The 23497-nt window shown below is 36.0% G+C and overlaps 1 long non-coding RNA gene across 1 annotated transcript; it reads right to left on the bottom strand.

Moving 5' to 3' along the window:
• Positions 1 to 8290: 8290 nt before the first annotated feature.
• On the bottom strand, positions 8291 to 15164 carry LOC129269111 (uncharacterized). Its single transcript, XR_008585366.2, has 3 exons — positions 15033 to 15164; positions 11787 to 11916; positions 8291 to 11375 (listed from the first exon to the last, which is right to left on the bottom strand). It is a non-coding gene; the product is annotated as an uncharacterized LOC129269111 (long non-coding RNA).
• Between the last annotated feature and the right edge of the window lie 8333 nt (positions 15165 to 23497).

Consider the following 23497-nt stretch of genomic DNA (forward strand, 5'->3'; position numbering starts at 1 on the left):
CACAGGTTGCCAAGCCCAAGAAGATCTACAATACATGTACACATGGTCATGGAAGTGAGCAGAATGTCGGCCGTGGTCACGACCCAATCATAATGCATTTTGGGGCCATGATGGATTGAGATCGTGTTTTGACCTCATAGTCATATCAGCAAAAAAGCATGTTTACATTCAACGACCCGTGATTGTGAAGGCCAGACAGCCCCTCGTCATAGCGCCCATTTTGTTACGGATCTGCCAGCATCGCTCAAAAAGCGCTTCTTGTTCGGGCAACAGGTATATCGTTTGAGGAAAAGTGAGAACAAATCTACGAGCATCAGGCTTATTGGTACAAATCTCCAGCTACATAGTACATGTAGAGTACAAAGAGAAGGGATCATCTTTACCATGGCATGCAGTGATTAATTGAGATAATTGGTCGATATTATCAGAATAATTCCATAAGGCATAACAAAGGATTACGAGAAAGTTTGACAGTGAAGTCTGCGATTCTCAAATTATTTATTATTTCACTCGTGTTCCTGTGATGAGAAAGAAAAGGAATCCACTTATTCATCTACAAAGTTATTTTACAAGAATAATCATCAAAATCATCAATACATTGTGTTTATCAATAGGAGTGTGCTATAAATGGGTGATTTTTGGTTTTACTGTGCCAACAGTTTTTGTCTCGCCTGCATAGAAAACGAGACTATAGGCGCCGTTTTCCGACGGCGTCGGCGTCAACATCAAATCTTAACCCAAGGTTAAGTTTTTGAAATGACATAACTTCAAAAAGTATATGGACCTACATTGTAGTTCATGAAACTTGGACATAAGGTTAATCAAGTATTACTGAACATCCTGCCTGAGTATCAGGTCACATGACCAAGGTCAAAGGTCATTTAGGGTCAATGAACTTTGGCAGGTTGGGGATATTTGTTGAATTACCATCATAACTTTGAAAATTTATGGATCTACAATGTAGTTCATGAAACTTGGGCATTAGGTTAATCAAGTACCACCAAATATCCTGCGCGAGTTTCAGGTCACATGAACATGGTCAAAGGTCATTTAAGGCCAATGAACTTTGGCCGTGTTTGGGGGTATTTGTTGAATTACCATCCTAGCTCTGAAAGTTTATGGATCTAGTTCATAAAACTTGGGATATAAGAGTAATCAAGTATCACTGAACATCCCCTGTGAGTTTCAGGACACAAAACTAAGGTGAAAAGTCAGTTTAAGGTCAATAAACCTAGGCCATGTTGGGGTAATTGTTGAATTGCCATCATTACTTTGAAAGCTTATGGATAGAGTGAATGAAATGTGGACATGGGTGTAGTTGACAAGTTTTATTCACCGTCCAAATGTCATTTATAGTCAATGAACGTGGTATAATGTCATTATATGAATGGTGTTTTTGTGAATGATTATTTTATAGTAGTTTTCAAAGTTAGCACTGCTGCTATATTAAATCGCGTAATGCAGGCTAGACTGCCAGAAGCACTCCACTTGTTTTGTATTCCTTTAACCTTATCTCAACAGGAAATGACAATATTATTTGTCTCTGGTCACGGTGGTCCGAGAAAAAAGTGTGCCGGGCCCAAATCTAAAGTGGCCGCCAAAATCCCCCCAAATCACAGTTTTGGCCACAACTTCTTTCTTGGTGGTCATTTTATCTGGTTTTGGTGTCTATTCATGTTTTTTTTGGGGGCAGGCAATTTGTTTTCCCTAAAATTAGTTCTTTTAAACCATTATTTGTAAAGTTAAGAGGTGATTTTAACTTAAATTTGCAAATTTTTTTACCCTTTTTTAAGCAAAATTAGGTTCCATCGTCTTGTGGTTCTTGGATATTAGATGACACCAGTTGACCAGTAGTAAGCAGCTTCATATAGCTATATTGCTTTTATTCCTCTAAATTGAGTTGACGGATATTTGCGAAATACATCTTATCAAGAGCAAGATGTATGCATGTAGTAGTGAGCTTCTGAGGTTTAGAATTAGATTGTGACTTGTGAATTTGATTGCTTGTTAGCTGATGAACATGATGTAACCCGATGATGAACATAAATTGCATGTAAACATCATGTAGTGTACGTACATACATGTACATCATATTTTCAGCCACATCTTCATTTGGCAGCTTGTTTTTACCTGGTATTCTAATCCTATATTATGGAGTCAGGTATACCACATGTGGTAACGCTGGTCAATGGCTTTTAGGATTCCATGCAAGTTACCATTGGATGGCAAAGTTACCATAATCAGAAAGCCAGTGTAAGTGCCATAATAGGGGGGGGGGGTGACTTTAATCCATTGTTAAATATATTTTCCTCCCCCCCCCCCTGAATGAGCATAATTGACAAAATATGTCTTCAATCTGAGACAAAACATACAGTATCTTCAATTTCTCAATAACTCATTTAGTATCACACTATAGTTTATATACAGACCTTGTCATGATGGTCAATGCATGAATATACATGAATGCAGCACGTATGTACAATACAATGTATACTGTATAGCCCCTATGGATAATAAGATTTTTTTTTTCAATAATATATTTTTCGCAAATATCCGTAAAACCCAAAGTAGAAGAATAAGAGCAAATAGCTATTTGAAATTATTTGCTATTATGGAACTGGTATCGTCCAATATCCAAGAACCACAAGAAACCTAATTTGGGGCTGAAAAGGGTATTGTATGTGTAAATGTAGGTAAAATCACCTTTTAACTCCAAAATTAATGGTTTTTAAGTAATCATTTCAGGTAAAACAAATTGCCTGCTCCCCCCCCAAAAAAAAAAAACATATTATATGTGGGCAAAACTTTGATTGGGGGGGGGGGGGGGTTGGCAGCCATTTTGGATTTTGGCCTGGCACACTTTTTTCTCGGACCCGAGGCAAAAAATATTTGTCATTTCATGTTGAGATACATTACAAGGAATAGATCAAAACTGTTGCCATATTAAAATGTCAAAAAAAGTATTTTTGATCCATGTATAGCCCACTCCTATGATCAAAGGGGTTTTGCCACTGAAGATTTTAAAGGCAAAGTTTTAAATGTTAAAGGAAACTTAGATGATGAAAAATTGTCTGAGATTTTCTTATTTTTATTTCACGACCTGTCCTTTGGTAAACAGGAATTGTGTTGATATCTCAACATGTCTCTCTTTCGTTTAAGTTGAAACTGATAACTGACAATTTATATTTCATACATATTATTTAATTTTTGGTTTCTTACAAGAAACAAAAAATAAGGTATTGTTTTATGACTTTCATATGAAAGATCTGCCATTATCATAATATTACTACACATGTATTTGTTATTTACACGACTGTTTCCAAGTTGTTGGGGCTCCTGGCTGGTTCCATTATCAATTGGCCTCATGAAGATGAAAGTGGTTAGGGTATTTGAATGAAAATACATATAAATCAGGATTTTGACAGGATACACTTTTCCAATAATTTTATGGTGCATATTATTTATGTAGACATATGGTGCTATTCATTGAGCGGCTTAAACATGGAAATTATGTTCAATGGAATACAAATTTTCTCTTTTTTGCTTTTGTTATTGTTTCTGTGTTTCTCAGAGTAGTCAGGATAGTGATGTATGTCTTAAACAAATCCCTGAAGGATTGATGAAAAAAAAGCTGTACTTTACAATACATTTTTGTTTGTAAAAGCATCATCCTTTTTGTAAGAACTCATAAATGTACATCTGGTGTAAGGAAATATTAAGAGCTATAGCTTGATGTATGTAGCCACTCTTTCAATTATTTTGTTTGTGTTTATACTTTGATAATAACTAATCTATTCCAAGTCCATTGTGAATTGAACATCTTGGCCTATAGGGTATTATAGAGCTCAATACTGCCCTGGTTACTGTACATGATTGTATATTGTCTTTGTAGACGTTTTTTGATAAATACTAGGAAAAGCTATTAGGAGACTAGGAGTGGTTTTTTCTTTTGTTTTTGTTGTAAAGTTGTACTTTGTTATGTTTTCTTTCACAATTCATTGAATGCGAAGTTTTTGATGGAAAGTATGTGATTGGTCAGGATCAACACTTCAAGAAAAAAATCTATAGGTTTTTATTATCTATTGAGATACATGTTGGGTTCGTTTTATAACCATTGATTTGTAAAGATGTTCAGACAGAACTTAGAAAGTTTACAGAGAATTCATTTTAAAACCACTCCATGCTTTATTATCATTATTGTGGGTTTTTTTTCAGAGTGTGACTTGTTACTTATGACAATGTTGTTTTTGTAAAACAAAAGAACAATTTGTTCTCTCATTTAAGTATTTTTTAAAGGAACAAAGCTAAAATAGAAGCTTGATATTATTTATCTTTTCTGTATAATGACTCATTGCATTAATTTACACCTGATATAAGAAGTAAATTTGAGATAATTTTGTCTCCACAGTGTCTTTTTTAATTCTCTATCTCTATCCTTAACTTGAGTTTTAATACTGCCATGTATGCTTGTAGTGGCAATGTATATGTAGCTTCTAGTAAAACCTTTCATCATGTAACTTTTTGTGACTGAAAGTGATTATTGTCTCACCTGCGAAGCATAGTGAGACCTTATGCGCCGCTTTTCCGACGGCGTCAACACCAAATCTTAACCGAAGGTTAAGTTTTTTAAATGACAGTATAACGTAGAAAGTATAAGGACCTAGTTTATTAAACTTTGCCATAAAGTTAATCAAGTATTGCTGAACATCCTGCTTGAATTTTGAGTCACATGACCAAGGTCAAAGGTCATTTAGGGTCAATAAACTTTGGCCAAATTGGGGGTATTTGTTGAATTACCATCATAACTTTAAAAGTTTATGGATCTGATTCATGAAACTTGGACATAAGAGTAATCTTGTGCCACTACACATCCTGTGTGAATTTCAGGTCACATGATCAAGGTCAAAGGTCATTTAAGGTCAATGAACTTTGGCCAAATTGGGGTATTTGTTGAATTACCATCATAACTTTGAATGTTTATTGGTCTGGTTTATAAAACTTGGACATAAGAGTAATCATGTACCACTACACATCCTGTGCGAATTTCACGTCACATGACCAAAGTCAAAGGTCATTTAGGGTCAATAAACTTTGGCCAAATTTGGGGTATTGTTGAATTACCATCATAACTTTGAAAGTTTTTTGGTCTAGTTCATAAAACTTGGACATAAGAGTAATCAAGTATCACTGAACATCCTGTGCGAATTTCAGGTCACATGACCAAGTTCAAAGGTTAATGAACTTAGGCCATAATCTATTGAATTACCATCATAACTTCTGAAGTTTTTGGATCTGATTCAAGAAACTTGGGACATAAGAGTAATCATGTACCACTACACATCCTGTGCGAATTTCACGTCACATGACCAAAGTCAAAGGTCATTTAGAGTCAATGAACTTTGGCCATATGGGGGTATCTGTTGAATTACCATCATAACTTTGAGAGCTTTATGGATCTGATTCATGAAACTTGGACATACATGTAAGAGTAACCAAATATCACTGAATGTCTTGTGTGAGGTACAGGTCACATGACCTCTCAAAGTTTATAGATATAGTGTATAAAATGTGGATATAGGGGTAATCAAGTATCTCTGACAAGTTTTAGATCACATGATCAAGGTCAAATGTCAATGAACGTAGTATTGTATCATTATACATGAATGGTGTTTTTGTGAATAATTATTTCATAGTATGTTTCAGAGTGTGAATCGTTTGATGCGAGTGAGACTGCCAGAGGCGCTCCACTTGTTTTTTCATGGAATGATTACCAAGATATTGACTGATTATGTTGATTTATTAATAATTTATTGAAAAATATGAATGTTTGATTGATCACATAACACATTGATTATGAGTAGACTTATTGATAAATTGTTTAATAAATGATTGATAGGTAAAACTTGATGCACCACTCCCGATTTTCATTATTTATCATTAAATCAACATTGTGCTCTTGACTTTCTTACGCACATGTAATAGCAATCTGTCTGTCAACAGGAGGGGAGGGAGGGGGCTAAATGTTCTCTTAACCCTTATTCCATCAACCTAATTCTCCCACTAAGTGCCATCTCACTCCCTATTATCCCGACCCCCATGAAGATCCACATGATAAAGTTAAAATGCTGCCCAGAAAAGTACAATTTGTGTTCACTCATGCATTGAAGTTCAATTTAATAATTTATGAAATTTACTTGAACAACCAAACTGGTCATGATAAAACAAAAGAAATAGTGAGGGGCATCATCGGCCGTCTCATTTGAGTTGTGCATAACACTGTGTTGTGAAAAATAAGCAAAACTTTAAAATGTCATAACTTTCTTATTTTACATCCGATTTTGATGAAATCTTCAGCGTTTAGCAAGTTTGATTTTTCTCTATTTACTCAAATCAACATAGTGGGGAGTGCTCACTAAACACTTATGGGTGTCTTTGAAGGTTGACTTTATTGGCTTTTCCCCCCCTAAGTGATATATTTTTTTGTTTGGCAGCCATTTCAAAAGTGTATAGTTTTTTTTTTGGACGCACTGACTGTATAGGAGCTTCCATCAAATAGATATTACTATTGTATCAATGTCAGGGTCGTATGTAGGGGGTGCAAAAAGGGAAAAGGGGCGCGAATAAAGAAATGGAAAAAAATGAAAAGGTAAAAGAATAACAGTGCTGAAAAGGTATACCTCTTGTTATTACCATGGTAATGTAGTTTCCAACACATTTAGAAAATTAATCTTGCATGTCTTTATGCAGGGATGAATATTCATGCCACTTTTTGATTGATGTTAATCATACTAATTCTCTAAAAATTCCAACAAACAGAAATATTCCTTTTTTTAACGCAAATATGACTTCTCTTGCTGCCGGTTTGCATTTTGATATTTTACTTTTCATTAATTCTCACAAATAGTTCTGAAATACATTATTCTCTGGTTCTATTGTCAAAGCTTTTCAATACGCGCTGATTTGATAAGGGAGATATAAATCATCTTCATTGATTTCTACTAGTAATCATTGAAATGTCCTTTTTGGGTGAGAATATAATATAAAGTCAAGTCATATAAAGTATAATCTCAAGCATGGTAAAAAATAATGTGACATATACTTAGTACTACATGTAGTTTCTATGTATGAAATCACAGATGAAATAATCGTGAAGATGATGATCAAGATGTGGTGATGAGGATAATGATGTGGGTGAAGATGATAATTATAGACTGGTGATGGTGATGAGGTGGGTGGTGATGATGAGGATAGTGATAGTAATGGTGTTGATGATGGTGATGATGAAGCCAGTGGTGTTGACGGGTATTTTGATGATAGTGATGATGAAATTGGTGATGATGGTGGGGGTGAGGTCTTGGGGGAAAGAGCCCCCCCCCCTCCCCCGAAAAAAATGATAATAAAATACAAAACATAAATAATAAGAGAAAGAAAAGAGAGAAGATTTTCAGTATTATGTCAGAATCTATCAAAACGTAAAATTATGTAATAAAAATATAGAGAAGTTTGATTGCTCACAATTAAAAAAAAAAATACTGGCACAATCTGCCATATCTTGTCCCTCTCAAAATCCTTGGCTCATTACGCCAATGATAATTTATTTGGTGGTGATAATGAAAGTAATTATATTAATAATGATGGTGATTATGATGGTCATGATAGTGACGATGATCATGATGGTGTGGTGATGGCAATGATATTGATGAAGTTGATGATGATCACTCCCTTTTCATCTCCAACCATTTTCACATCTCCAGCTTTCATCTCAATCCTTCCTCTCATCTCTAACCTCTCCTCATGTCAACCCTTCCACATCGTTTCCATCCACCTCATCTCCCTGCTCGTCTCTTGTAACCCACTCATCTCTAAACTTTATCATCTCCATCCCTCCCACATCATCTCCATCCATCCTTGCATCATCCCCATTCCTCCTCTCATCATCTCCATCCACTCGTCGTCCCCACCCTTCTCAACTCCATCATTCATCATCATGGCCATCCCACCTTTCATCATCTCCACCACCCCCCCCCATTTAATCTTCATCTCTCCAATCATTTCCATCTGATTACCAGGTGCTCCTGCGATAATTGCCCCAGGATAAATTCTGTCTTCGAGGGTCAGGGTTGCAATAGGGTTTCATGGTAGGTTTAGGGGTTGAAGCTGAATAGTGTGTAGAATTTACAGCGGAGCAATTGTCGCCAGAGCAAATGTCATGGAACTCATTACCACAGCTCTCATTAAAGGTTGAATATTAAGCGGGATAAAGAATACTTCATAGTGAAAGAACCCAATATTCAAAATACTTCTTTGGAGTAAAGTGGTTTTATTAAGTAACAATAAGATAAACTTAATCAGATGTACAGTTACATTGTAAAACATATTGAACTGAGGTGTATATAAAATACATGTATATTATATCCCACAAAAATCAAATCCTGGTTCAAAACTTAAAGGGATGGTCCAGGCTGAAAATATTTATATCTTAATACATAGAGTAGAATTCACTGAGCAAAATGCCGAAAATTTCAACAAAATCGGATAACAAATAACAAAGTTATTGAATTTTAAAGTTTAGCAATATTTTGTGAAAACAGTCGTCATGAATATTCATTAGATGGGCTGATGATGTCACATCTCCACTTTCCGTTTTCTTATGTTATTACATAAAATCATATTTTTGTCATTATTTCATACTTGTGTGAATAATATGTCTCTCTTAAAATGAAATAAGTTGCATCAATAGATATCTAATGCACTAAATCAATTCCAATTTTTTTAGTTCTTGGAGGAAAAAATTTGAATAAACCTAATTTCATATAATAAAATACAAAAGAACAAGTGGAGATGTGACATCATCAGCCCACCTAATGAATATTCATGACGACTGTTTTCACAAAATATTGCTAAACTTCAAAATTCAATAACTTTGTTATTTGTTATCCGATTTTGATGAAATTTTCTGCATTTTGCTCAGTGAATTCTACTCTATTTATTAAGCTACACATACTTTCAGCCCGGACCATCCCTTTAAGATAGCATTACATTACCAGATACATTATTGTGATGATAAATATGACAATAGCATAGTAATATCATATTTCCAGTTGGGAACAATATCCTCTGTTTTTGGTGTCTATGTAAAGCTAACAATAAGGACAATCTTAAAATTACAATAGTGGCCAATTCAATTAACATTTATCAAACAATTGCACTTTGTTTCAGGAATATACATCCTGTTATAAATTACTAAATTCATATTTGGTTACCATGTCAATTACATAAACCCCAACTTACCTGGAGGGATTTTCAGCCATCCCTCATCATTGTTTGTCATAAACAAAAACTGGCCATACAGGGTTTGCGATTCAGGCGGCCTCAAAATAGTTGGAAAGATAAGAATGATATAGAGTACTGACAATATTATAGCGATATCAAATATTTTGAAGCTCTGCAGTCTGCACCTCTTTTGCTACTGAAACAAATCAAACCATTTCAATCTTCACTTTGTCTTCAATTTAGAAGCAAATAATTTTTTAAAATATATTAAAGTTAAGATAATTGCAACTCATTCAATCTTAACATGAAAGTTCACTTGGACAAAACAAGTCTGCTATGCAGGTGAGACAAAAAAATTGGTGAAGGTTTGAGGAAAATCTGTTAAATATTAAATAATTTATTAGAATTCTAAGCTTAGCCTTTGGATTTGTGGCGTCACACACACGAGCAGCTGCCAAATAAAGTTATGTAATATAAAATGCATGAATTTCATTTTTTAATGGTTCCAGAGGACATATTTTTGTTATTTTGTGTTTTCTTTTCATGTTTGGGTGTAAAATGATTGGTCCTTTGATATAGAAAAGGTATAGAAAAAAAAAATTCATTATGTAGAAATGCTGCCCGAATATGACGTTACAACTCAAATAATTGAAATTCAAATAACTTTTTAATTCTTTGATGGATTTTCCTCAAAACTTAAGCAATATTTTTATTATTTTTTTCTTCTGTTTTAACAATAAACTTTTTGTCAGCGTGAACTTCCCCTTTAAACCCACTTGAACGAAGGGTATCATTTGGAAGATTTATAAAACAGATATTACACATGAATTAAACCTAAATAGACTAGGCTATTTCGATGCCTAAGAAGACTGTGGGGGGGGGGGGGCTGATTCAGCCCCCCTCCTTATGATCTCGGCCGTTGATCGCGACGAAACTTGGCACCTGCGTTACCAATGGCATAATATACAAAACTACAGGATCAAACTCTGTGAAAAATCTCATTGCTAATTAATTATGCTAATTTATGCATGAAATCAGAATTTTGCTTTAATTAACTAAATAATGCCCCTAAAATGCTAATTTTTGGTACACAGACACTTTGGTACACAGACATATTAATCTGTTCAAATGTACTAACAAAAAATTTCAAAATCACATTAATTTTTTCATGTATTTAACTGTTTTCAAAATTTCTTATGTATTTCTTTGTTTTTGGACTTTATGTTTTTTATTGTTTTTTCAATGGAAATTGTCGGGGACTTTATTTGGACCATAAATAAGATGGAATTAATTGATTTCAATCAGTAAATGGAAAAATTATACATTTATGAATTTTGGCTAAAAACTCTATTTGCATTGGATTTGTACACAAATTTACGTTTTTGTGCAATTTTGGGTCTGCATGCACTTATGAAATGATGCGTAATTTTGGAACCCCCCGTATCCAAAATATCCGTGAGTAGATGCTCGGGGGTAGATGTCTGGGGGGGGGGGGTAAATGTCCAGGGGGTAATTGTCCAGGGGGTAGATGTCCGGGGGGTAGATGTCCGGGGGGTAAATGTCCGGGGGGGTAAATGTCCGGGGGGTAAATGTCCGGGGGTAGATGTCCGGGGGGGTAAATGTCCGGGGGGTAATTGTCCGGGGGGTAGATGTCCGGGGGGTAAATGTCCGGGGGTAGATGTCCTAGGGGGTAGATGTCCTAAGGGGGTGGATGTCCGGGGGGTGGATGTCCGGGTGGTGGATGTCCGGGGTGTGGATGTCCAGGGGGTAGATGTTCGGATACGATACAATATATATATAAAAAAAGTTAATTTTTCATTCAATTCGATTGTTCTTTCTTTCTTTTAAAGAATTTGGAAATACATGTACCAAAAATAAGAGTTGAACTTTGTTATACCTGCATGAACTGCATAAAAAATTATTTATTGTATCTATGAAGCTGTATTACCTCATCGATCAAAGGACTGCCCAAGTCATTGGAAATCCATCTTGTTGAATATGAAACCTCTTCTCGTCCATGGTGTAGGTTGGTACCAGCCCAAGTGCTTGTATCCTCCAGGAGACCCGTTGTTTACAACTTTTAAATGGAAGTTTCATTAAAGCTGCGACAGTAACAAGTAAACAAATGAGAGACGTGTTTTTTATATCGAAAAGCAAGTTTTTAGATTTTGATAAGGCAAGTTAAGTTTTTCAATTTTAGTAGAATACATTTCTTTTTTCAATGACATATTCTTTCATATTGAGAAACTAAGTGTTTCAATTTTGATTATAATCATGATTACATTCTATGTCAGTTGTGCATCCCCATCCTGCTCCTACAAACTTAGAAAACACTAAAAATTTGTAATTATGTATACAAACAAAAATAAACAATGAAGACAATTTCCTACAAAACTGTAAACTTCATCATGATAACGTCAATACTGAGAATTGTTCACCCCTGTGCATTTTGTGTATTTTTTGTAGCCTTGCACAATTTGCAGATATGACCCATATGCCCCTATAAAACATACCTTTGTTAAGTCAGGTGGCTTGTTGACGAAAAGGAACTATTACGGATGGCAAATTCCTCTTGGGATTGTATAAGTACAACAATCAACTGAGCTGGCCTCCGAAGAACCAATGTAACTGTGTTTATTCAATCTAGGAGGTTAAAAGAAAAAGAGGGAAAAAACATCCTCAGTTTCATGACCATAAATATATCACTGAAATTGTAGTTTACATAACTTTCTATATCATCATTAACCTACATGTAATGCATATTTGACTCTACAGTCTGAATTAAATGGACTTGACAAATAAATTGAATATTGTTGGTAAAAATAATCTTCTATGTCTGAACAGGTGTCTGCAGCAGTTAAAAAATGATGCATATTTGTTGCATTTAACTCTGCCAAAGACAAATCTAAACGTCTGAAAGAAGACTAATGTTTGCATTTCAACTGGGCGTTGTGGCGTGCGCCTGTAATCCAAGATACGTGGGGAAGTTACAATTTGATGCAGAAGTTCGAGGTTCGAATCCTGGTCACGTCTTTCGGATGGTGACGTTAAAGGTCGGTCCCAGACGTAAATAATCATATCTGATTGATACACGTCTGACAAAAACTCAAATACACACACACACACACTATCTGTGCAGTTTCCACATATAAAAACAAAACATTCTAATGCTACATTGTAGGTGCATAATTTATCCTTTTTCTGAAATAATTGTTTTTCCTTATTTTGGAAATCCTTTTCTCTCACAAAACCTTACTTTTGGTTAAAACAATATCTGCTATCAAAAATATCAACTAATTCAAATAGTCACTCTCAATGGGACGGTTCGCCGATGAATATTCATTAGATTGTGGTCGTGTGCACGTGTGTGTGTACAATACCGAGTGTAAAAAACAAAGAAAGTTTTCAAATGGTGTGTGTGTGTATAACACAACGTAGGAGTTTATTTTACAGAGAATGAGTAGTATAGTGCAGAAAATTAAAGTGTACAATGAAGTTTTACAGAGGAGGAAATAATATAAATACATATGGAAGACAATGCTAGATGAGGTGAGGCAAGTACAGTGATTTTTTTTCTCAAAAGTATTAGTATTAGAGGAAATCATGTGGAAAAAATATATTATAGAGGACAATGTAACATGAGATGAGGCAAGTCTGCAATGAGGTTTTTTTTTCAAAGGAGGAGATAATACAAATATATATCTAGAGGACAATGTAAGATGAGATGAGGCAATTAAGTGTACAGTGAGGTTTTAACAAAGAATGTATAAGGATAAGATAAAAAGAGGACAATGTAAGATGAGCTGTGGTAAGTGTACAGTGAGGTTTTTTCAAGAGGAGATAATAAAAAAATATGTAGAGGACAATGTAAGATGAGGCACATGTACATTGAGGTTTTATCAAATAATGTATAATGATGATGTAGACTGTAGAGGACAATGTAAGATGAGCTCTCACTGTACACTTGCCTTGAGCCCTTGATCATCTCATCTTACATTGTCCTCCATATTTGTATTATCTCCTCTTGAAAAAACCCTCACTGCACACAAGTTTGCCTTATCTCATCTTACATTGTCCTCAATAATATATTTGTATTATTTCCTCTACTAATACTTTTGAAAAAACAACATCACTGTACTTGCCTTACCTCATCTTGCACTGTCCTCCATATATTTATATTATTTCCTCTTCTGTAAAACTTCATTGTACACTTTTATTTTCTGCACTATACTACTCATTCTCTGTTAAATAAACTCCTATCCCTACGTTGTTTTATACACACTCACCATTTGAAAACTCTCGTTATTTACACTCGGTATAGTATACACACACACACACACACCCATGCACATGATCCAATGAATATTCATCGGCGAACCGTCCCATTGAGAGTGACGTAGGAGCTGGACATTTCATCGCCCTTTGTTGTCATCAAAAGTGGCTACCAGAAAATACAAGCATTGAACCTAGCCGCTTGTAATGGGCTCTTAATACATGCGTTAAAACTTTCATTTGACTTGTGCACTTTCCGTTCCAAATTTTCACATTTGTATGTTACATATATATAGATCCTATTTATCTCATACTTTACTCACTTTCTTGGTGGAAAGTACCATGACTCAGAAAGTCAGGAATGAAACATAATGGTGTAATTTGCCTGAAAAACTACAGCGAAACAGCTAAAATCATGCCTGCTGCACATGCCTGCTGGCCTGAAGCAGGCCAGAGCCCAGGAGTCCAAAGTGCATTTAAACATAGACATGGGACTAGGGTAGATTGTGGTCTCAATAACTTGGAAAGAAAATTGTGAAAACAGAAATTATGCACTTACCATGATTATATGGATGAAGGTCAATCGTGTGGCAGTATCCTGACATCGAGGTACAGACTGGAATCTCAAAAAAACGAAAAGTTATCTCCTGCTACCCCAGTCTCGATCAGCCATTTTGTTATGAATTTTGAAAAAAATTAGGAGATGTATGACGAGGTATTCTGTCCCGTGAGTATGGGTAAATACACGGTGAGCTCGATCTGACCTGGGAGAACTTCTCGTTTTTTTGAGGTTCCAACTTCCAGTCCGTGCCTCGATGTCAGGATACTTTACTACATCATGTACCACTCGATAGACCTTCATCCATCGTGGTAATTTCTGTTTTCACAATTTATCTTGCTAGATTAATAGATATAGACTATAGTGAACATAATCTACCCTTGTCCTGTGAGTATGGGTAAATACACGGTGAGCTCCTGGGCGCCGGCCCGCGAAGCATGCCGGCGCTCCCGGGCCTGGGTATGATCAATTATTATACTTTCAGTGTTGAAAATGAAATACATCTTCCGTGCTTTTTTCTTCTTGCTGTGCTGGATAACCTCAATGGTAACACTTAACAGGCACTCGCGCTCATGCCTAAGTTACAACATTAGCATCGAGTCACCATGGACAAAAGTTCTTCTTACTTAGCTATCAATATCATACTCAAACTCTCAAAGCAGCAGAATCGTAATCGTACCCAGGCAGCAGGGAGAATCCACACCGCGGCCGGGCAGCTTCGCGGGTGTGGGCTCTCTGGGTTAGCAACCAAGCGGCACGGAAAGCATCGAACCATCATCTTCTCCGTTGTTCTCCCCCGATATTCGGGGCAGGGATCAGCGGTATCCGCTGCTCAGGTTGGGGTGTCAGGTTTGTTAACAGTAACACCATGAAAGCCGACAACCATGGCTGCCGTTGTATTATAAAAAAATATATAATTGGAACTTACCTTGGCTTTAGTTTCAGTTATCCAGCAGTACAGTTGGCGTTGATGAATTTGACGTCCAAAACTAACTTCAGACGTGGTAAAAGTGGTAAAATACTGTGTTTCTTGTAATAATCGCAATGGCGGCTTTGTTTGCCGTGTAAATGCTTGCAGTAAGTGCGCGCGCCCGCTCACAAATTCGATAAACTGAGTTTTTCAATTTCGATAAACTAGGTTTTTCAATTCGAAAAACTTAGTTTATCGAAATCGAAAAACCTAGTTTATCGGCGAAAAACTAAGTTTATCGGCGATAAACTAGGTTTTTCGATTCGATAAACTTAGTTTTTCGATTTCGATAAACTTAGTTTTTCGAATTGAAAAACTTAGTTTATCGAAATTGAAAAACCTAGTTTATCGGCGAAAAACCTAGTTTATCGCCTTTATGGGACAAATGGCGTTCTTAGAAAAACTCAGTTTATCACTTGAAAAACCTAGTTTATCGCCTTTATGGGACAAATGGCGTTCTTAGAAAAACTCAGTTTATCAGATTCGAAAAACTTAGTTTATCAGAATTGAAAAACTAAGTTTATCACTTGAAAAACCTAGTTTTTCGCCGAGAAACTAAGTTTATCACTTGAAAAACTCAGTTTATCTAGAAAAACTCAGTTTATCAGTCGAAAAACTAAGTTTTTCAAGAAACTCTGCTTTTCACTTGAAAAACCTAGTTTTTCATTGAAAAACTTAGTTTTTCATTGAAAAACTTAGTTTTTCATTGAAAAACTTAGTTTATCGGTGAAAAACTTAGTTTTTCGCCGATAAACTTAGTTTTTCAATTGATAAACTAGGTTTATCAAAAAAACCTAGTTTTTCAATTGAAAAACTAAGTTTTTCGGCGATAAACTTAGTTTTTCTTGATAAACTTAGTTTTTCAAGTGATAAACTTAGTTTATCGGCGAAAAACTAAGTTTATCGGCGAAAAACTTAGTTTTTCAATTGAAAAACTAGGTTTTTCGATTGATAAACTAGGTTTTTCGGCGATAAACTGAGTTTATCGCCTTTATGAAACAGATGGCGCGCCATACACGTTCACATGTTCTGGTAATATGGCTGTCAAGTGTCTACCAATTACCTTATTCCAATAAGCAAGGATCAGCACCAATTTTTTGTAAGTCTGCCCTGTGGCCAAGTAAACTAGTATGTACACTCTTAATCTTTAAGATGTTTACTTGCCCGAAAAATTTATAACAAAAAACATTAAAACTTTTCACTAATTGTTACAAAAGAGTACCAGGTACTGAATTTTTTATGACATTAATTTACATGGATGTATGTTATTTTAATTGTAGAGATGGCAATAGGTGTGTTAAATAAGTCTATAAAGAGTCCTACAATTTAACAATTCTGCTGAAACCACCATTAGTGACACTTCTCAAAGACAGAAAATTAACTTAACACAAATTTCACACATATTTGTTCTCATTCTTAACATCTTTCCTCATTTGCAATCAAAAGTTAACTTGCCAAATTGGGCAAGTAAATTCAAACAATTCAATTTTTACTTGCCCAGGATGAAATTTCACTGGCCCAACTGTACTGGGGCCACCCCAGGCAAGTGGGTAAGTGCTAGTGTCCAGCCCAATGTACAAAGTGAACTGTTTTAACAATACATGTATTGTGGAAAATTAGTTCTGGAATTACAAGTTTCACAGTGGGTCTGGAAAATCACTCGACTTGCTGATAGGACTTCCTCTCAGGTACAAACAGGTATTGCATTCATCAGGTACTTGACAAGGCTGAAATGCTATATATTTAAACGTATTTCTACAGATAGTAGTAGTTTTGCTGAAAATCTTGCCAACATTTCCCTAAGCCTTGTATTGAAAATGTATTCCCTATTCTCGGGGATGGTATAGGCATATTCATTTTGCTCTAAAAGTAGAACCTTGTTTATTACTTGTTATAAATAAGCAATATTATGTCTTCACTTGTTCTTATTATTCATGTGTATTCATCTATGTTAGTTAAGTACAGCTGTAATTGACATTGGCTGTACATATAACAACCAAAAGGTAAAATGCCTAGTAGTCCAGGATAGAAGAGGCATAACCTTGTTTTTTCATATATAATACAATATTTTTTGATGGATTCTTGTCAATTCCCGGGTGCTCATTACGAATCTGAATGATGCCACTTGTGTAACCTTGATCATTTTCCGCAAATTGACAAAATCCAATATGGCCGCCAAAATGTGCAAATTACCCATGAAAATCATAAAATTGCCCGCACATTGGCTATAAAATGTATGAAATTGTGTGGCAGGAGTGAAATACTCTCTGAAACAAGTGGAACACCTCTGACAGTCTCGCCTGCATTACGCAATTAGATATAACAGCAGTGCTGCCTTTGAAAACAGCTAATGAATAATTATTCACAGAAGAAAACCCTAATATGATAATAAACTATTATGTCCATTCACCCATAATGACCTTTGATCGTGATCATGTGACCTAAGACATGGGCAAAGCAATCCTTCATACTTGATTACCCTTATGTCCAAGTTTCATGAACTAGATCGATAAAGTTTCAAAGTTACGCCGACAATACCTCAAATACCCCAGACATGGTTAAAGTTCGTTGACCCTAAGTGACCTTTGACCTTGGTCATGTGACCTGAAACTTGCATATGATATTCAGGGATACATGGTTGCTCTTATGTCCAAGTTTCATGAACTAGATCCATAAACTTTTAAAGTTACGATATCAATTCCTAAAAAAAAACCAACATGACCAAAGTTTGTTGACCCTAGGTGACCTTTGACCTTAATCATGTGACCTAAAACTCTTTTTAGTGATACACTATTACTCTTATGTCTAATTTTTTAAAACTAGGTTCATATACTATCGAAGTTATGACAACATTTAAAAACTTAACCTTGGATAAGATTTTGATATTGATTTCCCAAACATGGTCTAAGTTCATTGACCCTAAATGACATTTGACCTTGGTCATGTGACCTGAAACTAAGGTAGGATGTTCAATAATACTTTATTACTCTTATGTCCAAGTTTCATGAACTAGGTCCATATACTTTCTAAGTTATGATGACATTTCAAAAACTTAACCTTGGTTAAGATTTCAATAGTTACGACGCCGCACAGTGGGCCAGAATGAACCCAAAGTGCGCCAAAACCCATTATTCACACATTTGTACGATTAAATTTGGTATATAGGGGTAATTTCACCCGTAGAAAACAATAAAAGAATTTTCAAATATTGATGACATCGTTAAAATACTGTTTTCTGATTGGCTGTTAACATTTGAGAAGAAATTACATGTTCCTAATTCTACAATAAGTTTCAAATTTTCAGAAACGACTTTTAGAGAAATTTCAGCAATAATTAAGCATATTAGCAAACAGCAAACACACAAACAAAAAAGTCTGTGCTCGGGGTACAAATAATTCAATTGGTGACTTGAGTATCGCTTAAAGAGGGCGCCCTACCATGAATCCGGAATTGTAAAATTCAAAGTGAAATTGTAAAAAAAAATGAAAAGGAGTATTTTTATTCCCTGGGTACAATGATTAACCACACCTACATGAATTAAAATGGATTGATACCAGAAGTGGACGGTGAAATCTTTAAAATAATGATTCCAGTGATAAATAATAGAGGCCGGGTCCTCTGCAGGTTAATCAGTACAAGGTCCTACAAGGCCTACCTATTTCACCAAGAACGGTGTATATAAAGTTATTCCGAATCAGAGTCTCTCTCTACTATCTCACCAACTATTATGTCTTTGGTGAGAGGATCTTTTAGCATACTTTGAACATCAGGGGGAAGAGGCTGTGATTGTGTCTTAAAAACTTACTACTAATCACAATGTCACCTGTTACCATTAGTCTGTGGAATACATATAAAGTCAATGAGAGTCATAAACCAAACAATCCTTGAAATGATAATAATACACTTCCTTCTTGATCGATACTAACAATTACAGCAAATTTAGAATGAGCCAAGAGATAAACGAATTCATACGTGTATGTGAAGTTACAAACCCTTTTGGGGGGATAAATACCAATAATGATAACGCAACTTATACATGTAATAGAGCCCACGTATATCTCTAGCTGTCCTATACACATTTTCACATTCATGGGCAAGCACTACCTACAGATATTCGGTACAGCAATGGGCACCCGGATGGCTCCTTCATTCGCCTGTCTCTTCATGACCAAGCTGGAACAGCAGATGTTAGATTCAGCCCCGTCGCCCATGGATTTGGTGGCGTTACATAGACAACATTTTATTCATCTGGACCAGGGATGAAGACAGCCTCCATACATTCATTGACCACATCAATTCCTTCCACAGGACCATCAAATTCACTTCTGATTTCTCCCAACAGGAAACCCACTTCCTTGATGTTACAGTCCAGAAAAAGTCTAATGGTATCACCACTACACTATACTCTAAACCCACAGATACCCACCAGTACCTCCACTCATCCAGCTGCCACCCCCGTCACTGCAAAACCGGCATCGCTTACAGTCAAGCCCTCAGACTTCACCGTATCTGCTCCGAGGAATCTGATTTTCCTTCCATGCCAGGAATTTGCAGAAACATCTCTGTGCCAGGGGCCACGGCAGTCCGACTGGCAATTAACAAAGTTCGTTCTCTCCCCAGATCTGAAGTTCTCAAACCAAAAAGTGACAAGGAGACCACCGACAGAATACCGCTTGTGACCACCTTCCATCCCAATCTACCCCCTCTCCGCAAAATCCTGTGTGATAACCACCACATTTTACACACTTCTGATCGTCTCCAACAGGCCGTTCCCGATACTCCCCTTCTAGCATACCGACGCCCACCGAATCTCAGGGACCTCATTGTTTGTGCTGAAGTGCCCTCCCTCACTAACCATTCTTCTCCCATACAGCATGGCACCTTCAAATGCACCAGCAACAGGTGCATCATATGTGAAATACACCTTCACAAGGGCGATACTTTCACCAGCAACTCTACCAGCCTGTCTCACCAAATCAAGGGCAACATCACATGCACTACCACTAATGTTGTATATCTCATCACTTGCAGAGTTTGTAGGGTACAATACATAGGGGAAACCAAGACCACACTCAAGAAACGATTCTACGGGCACAGATCCACCGTCAACACAGCAAAGCTGGACACTCCAGTTAGCCGCCATTTTAACCTCCCCAACCACTCCATCACTGACATGATGCTACAGGGCATCGAATCTTTAGGTACCCGTCCTGACTCAGTCCGTACTAGCAGGGAGAAGCTCTGGATGAGACGACTTCGCACCACCCAACCTCATGGCCTGAACATCCAAGAGGGGAACGACTGATTATTCTTTCCTATCCACTTTCAATTTATATATATATATAATTTTTCCCCTCAGCTCTTTTGAATAGTTACATTATAGTTTCTTCCTCTACTTTCCTCCCATATCTCATACAAGCTCAGCTCCAATTTTTCCTTCCTTATTCAGGCGATATAATAATTATTATATATATATATATATTTTGTTTTTTCTCCACTCACCTCTTTTAGATTTACCACATTTGCTTATTTACATGTATACTATGGTTTCTTCATAATACACCCCCTCTCTTCTATTTTTGCTTTTACCTTTTTAGGCAATTTGCTTCCTCTTTTTCACATATACAGGTTTTTGGTTTTTTTTTCCTTTTTTAGTCTTATGTTTTTCCCGTCACACCTAGCGGATTACAATATCAGTTACACCATATGTGTATTTATATATTTTTTCATATACATTTCTTTTTTGGATATATTTATATACATATCACTTATAGATACATATTTACACTTACCTTCTTCTCTTAGTTTGTTTAATGCTTTATCATATATACTTATATGTCTTTTGCACATTATCAGTTGTTCCCCATTCTTTTCCTTTTCTTCCCCCACTCTTACGCACCAGTTTATTATGCCTTTCTTTGTAACCTGTTTGACCCACCTCTCACTAATTCTCTTGTTATTCATCCCATTATCACTGTTTTGTTCCAGATCCTGTTTGATGTTGCCTGCCTCATTATCTTAATCCCTCTTGGCTTGAGGTCTTTTACTGGCCTTACTTACACTAACTTCCCTTTGTGTCTGCCTACTCCTTTTCTTTCATCCCCTTCACTAACCTGATTGGTCTTCTCTACTCACTAATGCCCCTTTTGTCTCCTTGTTTCTAGTGTTGCTGTAGCTTGTTTGTGGTCTATATTATGGTTGTTCCACTTTATATGTTTGTCATTTTGCCTCCGACGAAGATTCTGCTAGGATCGAAAGCTTAGGCCCCTTTTTGACTTTCTAATTTTCATATTTTGTCAGAAAATTACGTGAGACCTATCACATCCCTAGTCATGTGTGTATAGCGATATACAGTAGCCCCTACTTGGTTTATGAACAACAAAACAAATATATAATCTTACCCGGAAATCTTACCTTAAGAATTAATCTTCTCAGAATGACAGCATATCAGATATGGAACACGGGATGGAACAGTTTGGCATCAAAATGAAGTTGTGTTACATGTATTATTATATAGTTAGTGGAATTGGAAATGAAAGCTTGCCTTTACGTATGTTTAACGAAAATATTTTAAAGGCAGACACCAGTCACAAGAGCCAGACATCCCCCCCCCCCTCTCTCTCTCCCAGCACGCGACGGGGAGTTTGTTTAATGTCACCGCAACGTTCGGCACGCGCATAATGGGACACTAACTTGGAACGATTTTTGTGATAAATACGGCGAACATGTGGCTGGAAAATTGGTCATATCTCCAGAAAATGCACGTATATGCAGCTAAATTTGGTATCAATGTAAAGCATAAACTATAACAAAGACCGTCATGGTATTTACAGCGCAGCAATCGGCAGCAATTTGTAAAAGAAATGCTCATGAAAAAAAAAAATGCTAAAACCCCCCATTGTCAAATGGTTTCGTCCAAAATTGCCTCTGAAGGGATTATCATTTTATCTTGAAAATCTTTGATCACTTAAAACAATCATTCATCAAAGAGCACCGTGAATTAGAAATAAATTAAGCATTCCGTTTTGTTAAAACAGTGAAATATCTAAAACATATCATTTACACATGCGGTAGCCGTAAAGAGTCATTTTCCGGTAATATTGAATAAAAATGTGCAACTAATAATCAATTTAATGGAGAAATATTGTATGGAGGCATTCTACAGGTTCTTATCTTTGCTTAGAACATGAAAAAAACTAAATTTGTTTCATGACCAAAAACCAGTTTTGGCGCACTTTTGCTCTCTCCTGGCCCACTGTGCGCCGCCGTCGCCGCCGTCGGAAAATCGGCGCCTATAGTCTCGCTCTGCTATGCAGGTGAGACAAAAATAGTTTGACAAAATATTTATTTTCTGGATATTCAAAATGGCCGCCATAGGCCTCTTTATACTCATTATGTACAATATGAATAGGGAAAACTAATTTTCACAAAAATGAGCACTAAACTGCAAGAAATTGTGATCTATGAACTAAGTACTGTATGCAAATCATCATTACTAACGAGATATACAATGTATCATTTATTATGTCATGTATGGGAACATTGCTGGATTTTGATATTCCAAATGGCCGCCACTGGCCCAAACAGTATTATGTACAATGGCAACGGGGGCCCAAAAATTCACAAGAAAGAGCACTAAAATGCATATTATTAAGATAAACGAGTGGAATACGGACTAAAAACATAATTGTTAACGAAATATACTATTTAATATGCCATGTATGTGATAAATGTTGTATTTTGATACTCAAAATGGCTGCCAAAAACTCTAACAGTATTATGTACAATGAGAACGAGGGCCAAAGAAATCATAAGAGTGAGCACTAAAATGCATATATATGTGATACTGACTAAAAAAACATAATTTTAACGGAAAATATAATTCATGTCTCAAGTTTGTGTTAAATACTGTATTTTTACTTTCAAAATGGCCACCATAGACATTGACTGCATTATGTATAATGCGAACTGGGAAACCAATATTCACAGTAGTGAGCACCATAAATGCACGTAATAGTGATACATGAGTAAAATATTGTCTGAAAGCATAACTTCTAACAAGATATATCATTTATTCTGCCAGTTAGGTGATAAATACTGTATTTCGAAGGTCAAAATGGCCACTACAGGCCCTTACAGTATTATGTACCATGTGAATGGGAACAATGATTTCAACAGATTTTGGCTTTGCTTGACTAAATGGTGTTGTATGAGTGAAATATTGTCTGAAAACATGATTTATAACAAAATAGATCACATCTTATGTAATTTAGGTGATAAATAGTGTATTTCAAAATTCAAAACGGCCGCCATATGCCCTTAAAATTATCTTTCCCCATTCAAATTGTATAATACGATAAGGGCCTATGGTGGCCTTTTTCAATTTCAAAATGCAGCATTTATCAACTTAATTACACAAGAT

This window comes from Lytechinus pictus, chromosome 2, assembly GCF_037042905.1.
Source record: "Lytechinus pictus isolate F3 Inbred chromosome 2, Lp3.0, whole genome shotgun sequence".
NCBI lineage: Eukaryota > Metazoa > Echinodermata > Echinoidea > Temnopleuroida > Toxopneustidae > Lytechinus > Lytechinus pictus.